The 12,845-nt window shown below is 33.4% G+C and overlaps 1 non-coding gene across 1 annotated transcript; it reads right to left on the bottom strand.

Annotated features, from left to right (window-relative positions):
- Positions 1-5,052: 5,052 nt before the first annotated feature.
- Positions 5,053-5,124, bottom strand: TRNAT-UGU (transfer RNA threonine (anticodon UGU)). The gene has a single exon. It is a non-coding gene; the product is annotated as a tRNA-Thr (tRNA).
- Positions 5,125-12,845: the final 7,721 nt, after the last annotated feature.

The raw sequence follows: 12,845 nt of genomic DNA, 5'->3' as shown, positions 1-12,845 counted from the left end.
GAAAGGTCACGTGTCCACTTTTGTGAATTTTAAAGGAAAAGCAAAAAAATCGTTTATTTTGCAAATGGTAGTTTATAGTGTAATCACATATTTTTTTATTGCCCGACAGAGATGTAAAGTTACATTTACGTGCATAAACTAATGGTAACATCACTAAAACTTAATTGTAAAAAAAATAAATAATAATATTTATGATGGACTTGTGTCCTTTAATAATAAACAATAAGTAAAACATAATGAAATGAATTTGTATGCTCTTAAATATGTTTTAACTATTATTGACTAACAAATATTTAAGAATTGAACTGTTATAGTACATTATGCAACGAGCCTATAATGGTAGTAATTAAGACGGGAGTATGTTTATGAAACGAGCGCAAGCGAGTTTCATAATTTTCATACGAGCGTCTTAATTACCATTATAGTCAAGTTTCATACGACTTTTTATGCTCGACCATATTTCTAACTTGAAATTATTCATAAGTAGGCCTATTTATGTTATTCTTATCTGAGGAGCGGAACTGACCTTGTACAATATCTCGTTAATTGTGAGATGTGCGCAGATGCGAAAGTATTGATTTTTTCCGAGAAACAAATGTCGACATTGACCTTGATATAATCTAGAGAGTAAAATAAACATTAATCTTGATATAGTCTTGAAATTGAATTAGACATTGAAAAACGAGATGACAAATTGAATTTATTTGAATATTATTTACAATTAACGCTAATTATTATAGTAACAGAACTAGTTGTCTTTCGATTGCATATCCGAGAATAATTGATACTTGCGCTTTCATATTACTACAATGGTATTTTCTGATTGGTGGAACACCTGAACTTTAATGAATAGGTGTACTTTAATGAGGTCCATTAAAGGGCTGCTACAAGGTGTATAATTACTACATTTCGGCATGGTCGAGCATAAGGAATATTAAATATTATTTTGCTGAGGCAATATCTCTTATTTCTGAAATAAAACAATTGAAAAGCATAAGAACTTTAAAGTTTCATAATTAAACACTTCCTCTGAAGTTTTCAGTCATCTTCAATGTTTCTTTCTTCAGTTGACCACTGGAGAATTTCTTCATAAAATTGAAGATATTCAGGAAGTAGCCTACATACTGCATAACTTTGCCGACATCTTCCACGTTCTTCTTATTTATTGGGACTTTTCCATTATAATGTTTTACTTTCAGGTAGTTTCAAGTCATTAAGATACATTGCATTAGTTCTATGTAGTAACTTGAATTTGTGTGTGTAATTACTACGTCGTTACATTCATATACAGGGACATCATTTTATTTTTACTTCAATTTTTATTGTACCTGAGTTTTTAATGTACTTCACTCGCACCCCTTCCACACAGATCCAAGACCGCATATAGTAGCCTTACGGTCATAGTAAACAGTACTTACTTACTTACAAATGGCTTTTAAGGAACCCGAAGGTTCATTGCCGCCCTCACATAAGCCCGCCAGCGGTCCCTATCCTGAGCAAGATTTGCTGTGGTCGTGCCAGAGAATCAGTCCTATTCCGAGGCTTATTATAGGGATACGTAACAAGCTGTTTTTTACGGTGATGGGTTGTTAGCCCTTCGCCCAACCCCCAAGCTGGAGGACCACCCCTTATCGGCTGTCCACGACTGCTTATTCAATATATTCGCAGCTACCCTTCATATCTGGAGGCCGTCTCCTCTATCCGCAACCTGAGGACGCGCCATGCCGTGGTGATAGGGACCCACAATACATGGCATAGTAAACAGTACGTTCCAAAAATATGTTCGCGTTTTCCAGTGACGAAAGAGCTTTCAATATTGAATCATTTTCGCACAGGTACTGTCGTCCATTTGCCTACGTCGTATACCGGTTTCCCCCACCAGTTTTATTCTCCAGCTAGTGGCTGGGCTGTCTTAGCTCTCTTCTGAAAACATTAATTTCTGTTAGGAATTGGACGTCTACGTAATATCATACAGCTGTTTAAAATAACTTAAATAAAAGGGCCTCGTTAAGTAATTAACTGTCACGTAATTATCTCCATTTCTACGGCCCTACGACATAACCACTTGGACGGACAGTAGATAGTATGTCTGAGTAATTTTATCTTTTCGGATCGGGCAGAAGTGAAGATTGAATTTACAGTACGTAAGGTACTCTTTTATAGAGTAGGTACAGAATTATTTCAACATGAGTTACTAGCACGAAGAACGAAACTGGTAATTGGGATTAGGTACAATAGTCTATAGTGCGATAATATGCACATTGGAACTGAAGCCTGTATCGAAATGAACGGCCACCATTTTCAAAAATGTGATTAAATATCCATATTATGATTATTTTTCAATTTAACTTCATTCTCTATATTGTACGCTAATGTGCTGTAGGCAGTATAATATACACTGCATAATGAATACGTCCACATGGACAGCTCAGTTCGTGAGTAAAAACACTCATTGTTAATAATGTACTGCATTTTGATTAAACAAAAACCTAATGATAATTATCAAACTCAAAAGCGCAATATTTCCTAGTTTACGTAAATGGATGAACTACTTTTCTTCCCTCCTATACCTAGTAAAGTGATTTGTTTGTATATTACGCCAGTATCATCGAACTCCAGTCGTGGAAGGGGTAGCAAACGGCGTTGAGTCAGAGGTATAGGCAAGTTAATATTAAAAATGTTAGTAAAAATAAAATGATGTCCCTGTACAACCACTGTACCCGGGGACTTTACATGAGAAACCATCTTTGAAAACTGTGAAATTTGAAAGTACATTTCCTGATCTTTAAGCACTATTTTCCCTAATGATTCAACTGATAAACGCGTTTTCTTAAAATAGCTAGGCCACCAATTTCTATAATCCAATATCTTCTGAATGTTTCAGTGTAGTTAACAGTAAAGTTCCCCTTTCAAATTTAGACTTACAGTCCAATTCTAAGAAAACTGTTTATCACGTGCGATAGTCTTCGAGCGATGGAAATTATTAAAGATGGACGTACTGTAATTTCTAGCTTACCATATGTTGTAAGTCCCACCACTTCTGTCAATGGACAAAAATTCAAGAACTTATTTAAGAAAACTGATCAACAAATTAGATAACGAAATATCACCGAACAAATTATTTACAGACGTCTGAAGTTTTCAAATTATGTGCAAGATGAGTTCCCAGAAATGTGAAATCCTTTTCTCCAAACTAAGACACTTCTCACACTCATTGACCCACATACAGAGTACGCCGACGTTGTGTAATGGGAGGTAGAGACCCCGTAATTAGGAATATACTGTCTGGGAGATGAGTCTGCATTGACACTGATACCCTGCGTCCCTCGTGGTTGGTACAAAACAATGGAGCCTGCAATACCGCACGCGATTACCCCACCCCTCACTGTCTGGTCAGAAAAAATTAATTTATGACCGGCATTACACGCACCTAACATTATGCCACATAAAACAATGGGACAAATGGCCGTAACTTCGATAGACTTGTCAACCGTCCTTCCCATGTATTTAAAAATATTTCTCACAATATACATCGACAATGTGAGATATCTTAATTACAGGGATGTCAAATTAATTAACTTGGCATGAAAGTATCATAAACTAAACTTAAGTCTTATTATAAATAAGGAACATCAGTTATACGGCATAAGTTAAAGGTTAGTTTCATACCTTGAATATAAATTCATCTTAAAGCAAAAGATTATTTCTTTCTTTTCTTTGGTCTGTTTGTTTTTCCTATTTTAATTTTTATTATTCAACCTCACTACTTCATTCACTATAAATTTTTCTATCCATATTTTCTTGCTTGTATTTGTTTTTATTTTAATTGTAAGTAAATAATCATTTGAAGTCTGTGTGACTGCAACCTGTGTATATTTTTGTGTGGCTTTACTTTGTTTACAATGTTTTTTCTTTCTCTCTTCATTTCTTGTGTAGCTTTACTTTGTATATAGTGTATTTTTTTCTGTTTATTTCTATTATTGTATTTGTATTCTTGGTGTTGTGGAAGAGAAGGTCTGATGGCCTTAACTACACCAGAATAAATAAACAAATACATAAATGAATAAATAAATAAATAAATAAATACATAAATAAATAAATACATACATAAATAAATACATAAATAAATAAATAAATAAATAAATAAATAAATGCAAGATAAATAAATGAATACATAAATAAATAAGTACATAAATAAATACATAAATGAATACAGAAATAAATACATTAATAAATAAATGAATAACTAAATAAATACATAAATAAGTAAATAAATACATAAATAAATACATAAATAAATAAATATTTAAATAAATACACAAATACACAAATAAATAAATACATAAATAAATAAATACATAAATAAATAAATACATAAATAAATAAATAAATAAATAAATAAATAAATAAATAACTTTCCTTTCTTTCCGTTTCTTTCTTTGTTTATTTTTTCCTTCTTCCTTTCTTTTTCCTTTCTTTCTGTCTTCCTTTCTTCTAGGTTAATTCCTTTTCCTTTCCTTGGCTCCTAATATTTATTCTTCTTTTTACCTTCCACTTCTTTTCTTATTCTCTTCCTCAATCTCTTTTCCCAGAATTCGCAGAGCCATTACCTGACATTTGCCTCATAGCTGAGGAGAACTTCGGAGAAAAATCTCAATCAAGAAATGGTCTCAAGTAGGACTGGAACCTATGCCTCAGTGTAAAATGGGATCACGAATTCCATTTATTATTCCGAGACTCGAAATCATCTCGCTACATTATTGTACACAATTTATTTTCATGTATTCCAAGGCACGTGATAAATTTTTAATTAATTGTTAATTTTGGATTCTGGGCGGTTCGAAACATTTTTACCAAGTTTATTTAAATGTTTAATTTATTCCCATTCAATTTGATAGAGAAAAATATTAAAACCAAACCGCACCCAATCTCCTTAATTTTAATCAATATACGATTATTCTATATCGCACAAGGGCATAGTTAGGGTCATATAGACTAGGAATTGTGTCCAGTAACGCCTCACAAAGGCATTGTACAAAGTTAAAAAATCCTTGCCTCCTGTGAGATTTGAACTCACGACCCCTGGTTTACAAGACCAGTGCTCTGCCACTGAGCTAAGGAGGCTACACGTTTAAGCATCGTGTACGGTTCGGAGGGTAACAACACGAAATCGCTTTCGTTATTGTGTACAAATTCTCATGCCTACTCGCTTACTGGCTTTCCAGACCCTTGTAGGCGTTTACATCTGACGATATGCAGTCGTCTGAATGGGACTTCCCTGGCATGGAGTTGCCATGATGCCGACGCTGGATCTCAAGCGAAGGCGGCATGGAGCATCACATTGGCAATTGATAAATATCCGTGAAGAAAGCAGAATCCGACCATGCGATCTTACCACATACAAAGTGTCTTTATCTAGTGATAATTTAAGAATCATCTATACAAAACAGCTTTCTGTCAGTCAAAATTAGCAAATAATGATGATGATGATGATAATGATGATGATCATAATAATAATAATAATAACAATAATAATAACAACAATAATAACAATACTTAATATTATAATAATAATCATGGTTGCAATGATTAAGTTTACATTAGGTAAGATGATGATGATGATGATGATAATGATGATTAGGGCTAGGATTTTGATGACCTATAAATCATGAAAAAATGTCCTAAAAACAATGCATTTATGACCTAAAAAGCTTTCAAAAATGCCCTTAAAAATGCCCTAAAATTGATCTTACAGAATTGCCTTAGCAGGAAAAGAGGTTTTGTACTACTTAATATTTAGACTAGTAATTAAATTAAATTTTACATAATTTTTTCTAAGTAGTACACTTTAATTAATTATTTTATCTGATTTTGTTTCCATGTATGATCGTTCACCTCTGCTTCAGCATGTGGACGTGAGGTCAGCAGTCGGCTGGTCGGTCTCGGCCCTTCATGGGCTGTAGCGCCACGGATTTACTTTACTTTTAGTTTCCGTGTAGTCTACCACAAGGCCACTCTTATCCGGAATTAGCAGATATAGAGGAGTCTATATTGAAGGGGTGGTTGGACTGATCCATTACGTGAGGTGTACTACGTTAAAAGGGCAATATTTGTATAGAAAAACGATTAAAATATTATACAAAATAATGAGTATTAATGGACAGAATATGTAAAGAAAACATCAAAGGAAATTAACATTATTTTACATTAATAATGGGGATTTATGGCCAAAATCAAATGGAAATGCCTAAAAATGACCGAATAAAACAAAAGATGCTCTTATGAGTTGAAACAGGCAAAAAATGCAAAAAAAAAAAGGCCCTAACAAATATGTCTTAAGGTATGTATTAACGTTTTGGAGGAAAATCTACATTTTTTAACCAACCTTTTTAAGATATTTATCAGACAACATATGAAAGTAGACTAACATAACCATATATCAGAAACTTCAATTTCACTTTTTGATTCCTTAAAAAAAAAAAACTAATTAAAAATTATTCTATTTCTTCAAAATGCCATATATTTTCTAAAAATTACTCAATTTTGAAATTTCTTTCACTGAGTTATTGCTGTTTATGCGTGCAATGCTCTGTACTAGGATTTTGCAGCTAACATTATTACAAAGAACATTTTAGACAAAAAAGGCCATTTCAAACGTTAATACATACCTTAAAACACAAATTGGCGAAAACGTTTGTTTTTAAAATCTGTGTAAATGTTATTATAACATGTTTTATTGTGATTTATGTTAAGTATTGACTGAATAGAACTCATTTTTCAAATAACATTGAAATTAAAACACTCAGTTTATCACATAACATATAAATACTAAAGCAGCTATGTTTCTGGCTTACTAGAAAAAAGATGCAAGGCAATGATGATAATAATGATGATGATGATAATACTTATTATAATAATCATCGTGGTTGTAATGATTAAGTTTACATTAGGTAAGATGATGATGATGATGATGATGATGAAAAATGTTATGTTTTATTTAACGACGCTCGCAACTGCAGAGGTTATATCAGCGTCGCCGGATGTGCCGGAATTTTGTCCCGCAGGAGTTCTTTTACATGCCAATAAATATACTAACATGAGCCTGTCGCATTTAAGCACACTTAAATGCCATCGACCTGGCCCGGGAATGATGATGATGATGATGATGGTGATGATGATCAAGTACAAGTTCTTGAGGATTATGAACATTAGGCCTATACAGGTTGTGTGTCAGAAATACGCACCCATATTTATGGACATATATATATATATATATATATATATATATATATATATATATATATATATATATATATGGGTGCGTATTTCTGATACCAAAACATAACAAAAAGTTCATATGAACATGGGTCCGCAAACCCTTTAAGCACATTTTCATTTCCCGAAAATTAAAAAAAAATAAAGAAATAAACCGTGAAAAGTGTTTCAAGGTACAACAGTGTTCCCTATAGGTAAGATGAAAAAAAAAGAAGCTGAAGATGACAATAATGAAGGTGATAGATATGATGACAATTGAAGAGACCACTGCAAGAATGATGGATGTCACTTGTCGAAAATGAACCAAGACTGTCAATGCATAGCTTAAGACATATAGAATGTACATACAGAGTTATATGGCATTAACACTGATAGTCATTGTCCAGTAATGATCGGAAAATCACAGTTAAGCTTTGAGCGCTAAGCATTTCTAACTTTCAATTGCTTCTCCTGCAAAATGTATTCCAAAAGAACATCCATCATTCTTGCAGTGGACTCTTCAATTATAGTTGTAAACCTCGTTTTCTCTTTAATATAATTCTAGTTTTAGCAAACTAATAAAAATGAAGGCCATAGCCATGTCCCTTCTCCATGAAGGACGTCAATTCCAGTGGGATTCAGAGCTATTCCATGCGTGTGTTGGACGATGCAACAGATACTCCGGAAATGAAGTGCCAACATTGAATGTAATAACGTGAGCAGTAAGAATGTTGGAATCGTTAAGTTGGCAGAATGCGACAGGTTGTCCCCGAGAACATGCGTCAGCGTGGATTGACTTCCCCATCACGTGCGGATCCTTCACAGTTGTTGAAAGTTATAGAACCTTCGCGCCGCGCGGTGTCATTATCTACAAGCTATGCAGCCCGAATCCCAGCGGAGCTGGCTGCATGCAATTACTGCGACAAATGAATACCAACCTTCACTGCGACGATTTTGTTTCTGTAATAGATTAAACCATCTATTCCGCTAATTCCTTTCACAATCATCTAATAATGGCAGGATAAACTTTGGGGAAAGCTGTTCATTATTATTATTATTATTATTATTATTATTATTATTATTATTATTATTATTATTATACAGTGTTTTTCGAAACTAAGAGGTAATTTTAACTGCTCATATTTTTCACACAATCTTAAAAATTCTGGCACTAATTGGTTACTAAGGACCGTTTTCTTAGGGCCGATAGTGTAAACCTAGGGCCGATTGTATAAACCATTTAATCTTAGATCAGAGGTTAAATTGATCCTCGTTCTAGCTGAACTTGGAATTTTGTGTTATATAAAGTCTAATCTGAGATTAATTTGTCTTAAACTAAAGTCAACTTTGACTGAAGAAATTTCTCCGATTAAGTTAGATGATCCAAGTTCAGTTATTTCTTTTCTGTTTGAAGTATACGAGTGACAGATTGTGCAAAAAGAATATCCATTATTATTAATATTAATAGATATGTTAGGCACATTTATATATATTTTTTTCAATTTCTTGCCTTAATACACAAACAATCTTACATTTTATAAGCCTCTATCGTGTTCAGCAATATCGAATAACATAACCTATAATTATCTTATGTTTATAACAACCATTAATTATTAATGGATATGATGGGTACATTAATAAATTTTCAATTAATTGTATTACTAAACGAAAATTGTCGTTTTATAAAGCTTTATTATGTTTAGCAGTATCAAACACCATAACATGATAACAATTTGGAGAACGGTCAATCTTCTTATTGTCCGCCATTATTGACAACGCACAAAACAAACCAGTGTCTCCAACAGAGTGTGCGGAAAGTCGCTAGATTTCTTATTATCAACAAGGAAAGATTAAATTTTGTCATTATGAGGCGCTAAAAAGGTCGCTAAATCCCTATTTAAGCAATATAGGCTTAAAAGTTAAAAGAAATTAAAATTATTAAAATTTACATAATGTTTTGTGACCTAATTTTTCTATTTTGAAAGAAATGGATATTATTGTAGTCTACCTTTCGCATGCATAAATGCATATTAAATCAGTGTACAAAATTTCAGAATTCTATCTCTAATGTTTGTGGAGTTATGAAATAATAATGTGTGAAAATGTTGAAATTTTGGAAAATTTAATTGAAAGTAAAAAGTGAATTTTTACAAATATTATTACTTACTTACTGGCTTTTAAGGAACCCGGAGGTTCATTGGCGCCCTCACATAAGCCCGCCATTGGTCCCTATCCTGAGCAAGATTAATCCATTCTCTACCATCATATCCCACTTCCCTCAAACCCATTTTAATATTATCTTCCCATCTACGTCTCGGCCTCCCTAAAGGTCTTTTTCCATCCGGCCTCCCAACTAACACTCTATATGCATTTCTGGATTCGCCCATACGTGCTACATGCCCTGCCCATCTCAAACGCCTGGATTTAATATTCCTAATTATATCAGGTGAAGAATACAATGCGTGCAGTTCTGTGTTGTGTAACTTTCTTCATTCTCCTGTAACTTCATCCCTCTTAGCCCCGAATATTTTCCTAAGCACCTTATTCTCAAACACCCTTAACCTATGTTCCCCTCTCAAAGTGAGAGTCCAAGTTTCATAACCATAAAGAACAACCGGTAATGTAACTGTTTTATAAATTCTAACTTTCAGATTTTTTGAGAGCATACTGGATGATAAAAGCTTCTCAACCGAATAATAACAGGCATTTCCCATATTTATTAAGCGTTTAATTTTCTCCCGAGTATCATTTATATTTGTTACTGTTGCTCCAAGATATTTGAACTTATCCACCTCTTCAAAAGATAAATTTCCAATTTTTTTATTTCCATTTCGTACAATATTCTCGTCACGAGACATAATCATATACTTTGTCTTTTCGGAATTTACTTCCAGACCTATCTCTTTACTTGCTTCCAGTAAAATTCCCGTGTTTTCCTTAATCGTTTGTGGATTTTCTCCTAACATATTCACGTCATCCGCATAGACAAGCAGCTGATGTAACCCGTTCAATTCCAAACCCTCTCTGTTATCCTAGACTTTCCTAATGGCATACTCTAGAGCAAAGTTAAGAAGTAAAGGTGATAGTGCATCTCCTTGCTTTAGCCCACAGTGAATTGGAAACGCATCTCACACAAACTGACCTATACGAACTCTGCTGTACGTTTCACTGAGACACATTTTAATTAATCGAACTAGAAAGCAACCTTTTTTATAATTTTATCAAATATTTAAGTTCTTGTGGTGCCTTGTAATTTTTGTCCAATTGTGAGTTCATTTTGTTATAAAATTTTAGAAATTTAAAGTCTGCATTTTCTGATAATATTTGTGGTCGTTCACGTACATATACCCTTAATCTATTGTTTCGCATAGGTAACTACTGTATAGATATACAAATTGATTAGTAGGGGTCTATGGATTAGTTATTTTAAAAACATAGTGTTCAGAGTCCTCCGCTAATTACCTCTGCCATTCCACCCCGTCTTTTTCAGTTTGCTACTTCTATATGTATGCAGATGACACTACTTTTCTATGTTCTTCCTCTGCTCTAAATCAATTACATGCTCTCAACAACGACACTCTGTCACAGATGGCTTTATGGTTTGAATCTAATGGTTTCTTGCTTAATCAAGAAAAAACTATCAACATAACTTTCAGCCTAAATTATCTAATAAATAAGGACAACGAACTCAACTACACAAAATTTCTGGGACTTTTTATAGACTCCAGTTTAACATGGGATAAGCACATCGAATACATATGCACAAAGCTATCAAGAGTTTTATATTTGTTAAAGAAATTAACGACTTGCGTTTCTCAAAATTATTTAAGATTTGCCTACTTTTCTTTCTTTCATCGATAATCCGATATGCCCTAATTTTCTGGGGAAATGGAACCAAAATTGAAAGCGTGTTGATTTTACAAAAGAAAGCCACTCGAATTTTATGTAAATCAAACTATCTGGAACATTGTCGGCCACTTTTCAGACAATCACGGATTTTAACAATCATAAATTTGTATATATACGATCTAGTACTTTACACTAGACAAAATATCGACAATTACTCATTAGTGGCCAATATACATGATCATGAAATGAGAAATAGTGAACAAATTAATATTCCATATTGTAGATTACACAAGAGCAACACAAACTTCTTAATTATGGGGATGAAATTATAAAATATAGTGGGTGATCAAATTATTATTAGGGACACTTGGTAAAAGTAGGAATTTCATCTTCAAATTCACATAAAACACAAGTAATTTCGATTTTCTCAACTCGAAAAGCTTTATTACTCTAAATAGTGTTTTATAAACAATATTATTACATATTTAATTGTGTAATAATGAATATGGAATGAAATAAACAAGAAAACTTATATTTTGTCAGACATCCCTTTGCAGCAATTACAGCATTAACTCTATTTGGCATACTAGAAATAACAAATAGTAAGAATAAAAACATTCGAGATTTATATAAGGGTATAAAGGAATTTAAGAACGGATATCAGCCAAGGGTAAACGTGATCAAGGATGAGAATAGTGACTTGCTTGCAGACTCTCATTCAATCCTGAACAGATGGAAAAACTATTTTGCGCAACTACTAAATGTACATAGGCCAAATAGAAATGATCGGGACGAAATTGAAATACAAACTGCTGAGCCATTTATACCCGAACCCACGCTTTCAGAAGTCGAAATTGCGATAGAAAATCTGAAAAAGTACAAGTCTCCAGGTATCGATCAAATTCCAGCAGAATTAATACAAGAGGGTGGAAGTGCATTATATAGCGAAATTTATAAACTTGTACTTGCTATTTGGGAAAAGGAAATTGTACCAGATCAATGGAAGGAGTCCATAATTGTACCTATTTTTAAAAAGGGGGACAAAACCAACTGTGGTAACTTTCGAGGAATATCACTTTTGTTGACGTCGTACAAAATTTTGTCCAATATTCTTTTGAGGAGATTAACTCCGTACGTAGATGAAATTATTGGGGATCATCAGTGCGGTTTTCGGCGTAATAGATCGACTATTGATCAGATTTTTTGTATTCGGCAGATAATGGAGAAAAAATGGGAGTATAAGGGTACAGTACATCAGTTATTCATAGATTTCAAAAAGGCATATGACTCGGTTAAGAGGGAAGTATTATATGATATTCTTATTGAATTTGGTATTCCCAACAAACTAGTTCGATTAATTAAAATGTGTCTCAGTGAAACATACAGCAGAGTCCGTATAGGTCAGTTTCTATCTGATCCTTTTCCAATTCACTGCGGGCTAAAGCAGGGAGATGCACTATCACCTTTACTTTTTAACTTCGCTTTAGAATATGCCATTAGGAAAGTTCAGGATAACAGGCAGGGTTTGGAATTGAACGGGCTACATCAGCTTCTTGTCTATGCAGATGACGTGAATATGTTAGGAGAAAATACACAAACGGTTAGGGAAAACACGGAAATTTTACTTGAAGCAAGTAAAGCGATCGGTTTGGAAGTAAATCCCGAAAAGACAAAGTATATGATTATGTCTCGTGACGGGAATATTGTACGAAATGGAAATATAAATATTGGAGATTTATCCT

The sequence above is a fragment of the Periplaneta americana genome, chromosome 3 (assembly GCF_040183065.1).
Source record: "Periplaneta americana isolate PAMFEO1 chromosome 3, P.americana_PAMFEO1_priV1, whole genome shotgun sequence".
Classification (NCBI taxonomy): Eukaryota; Metazoa; Arthropoda; class Insecta; order Blattodea; family Blattidae; genus Periplaneta; species Periplaneta americana.
This window is presented reverse-complemented; position numbering and strand designations above follow the sequence as displayed.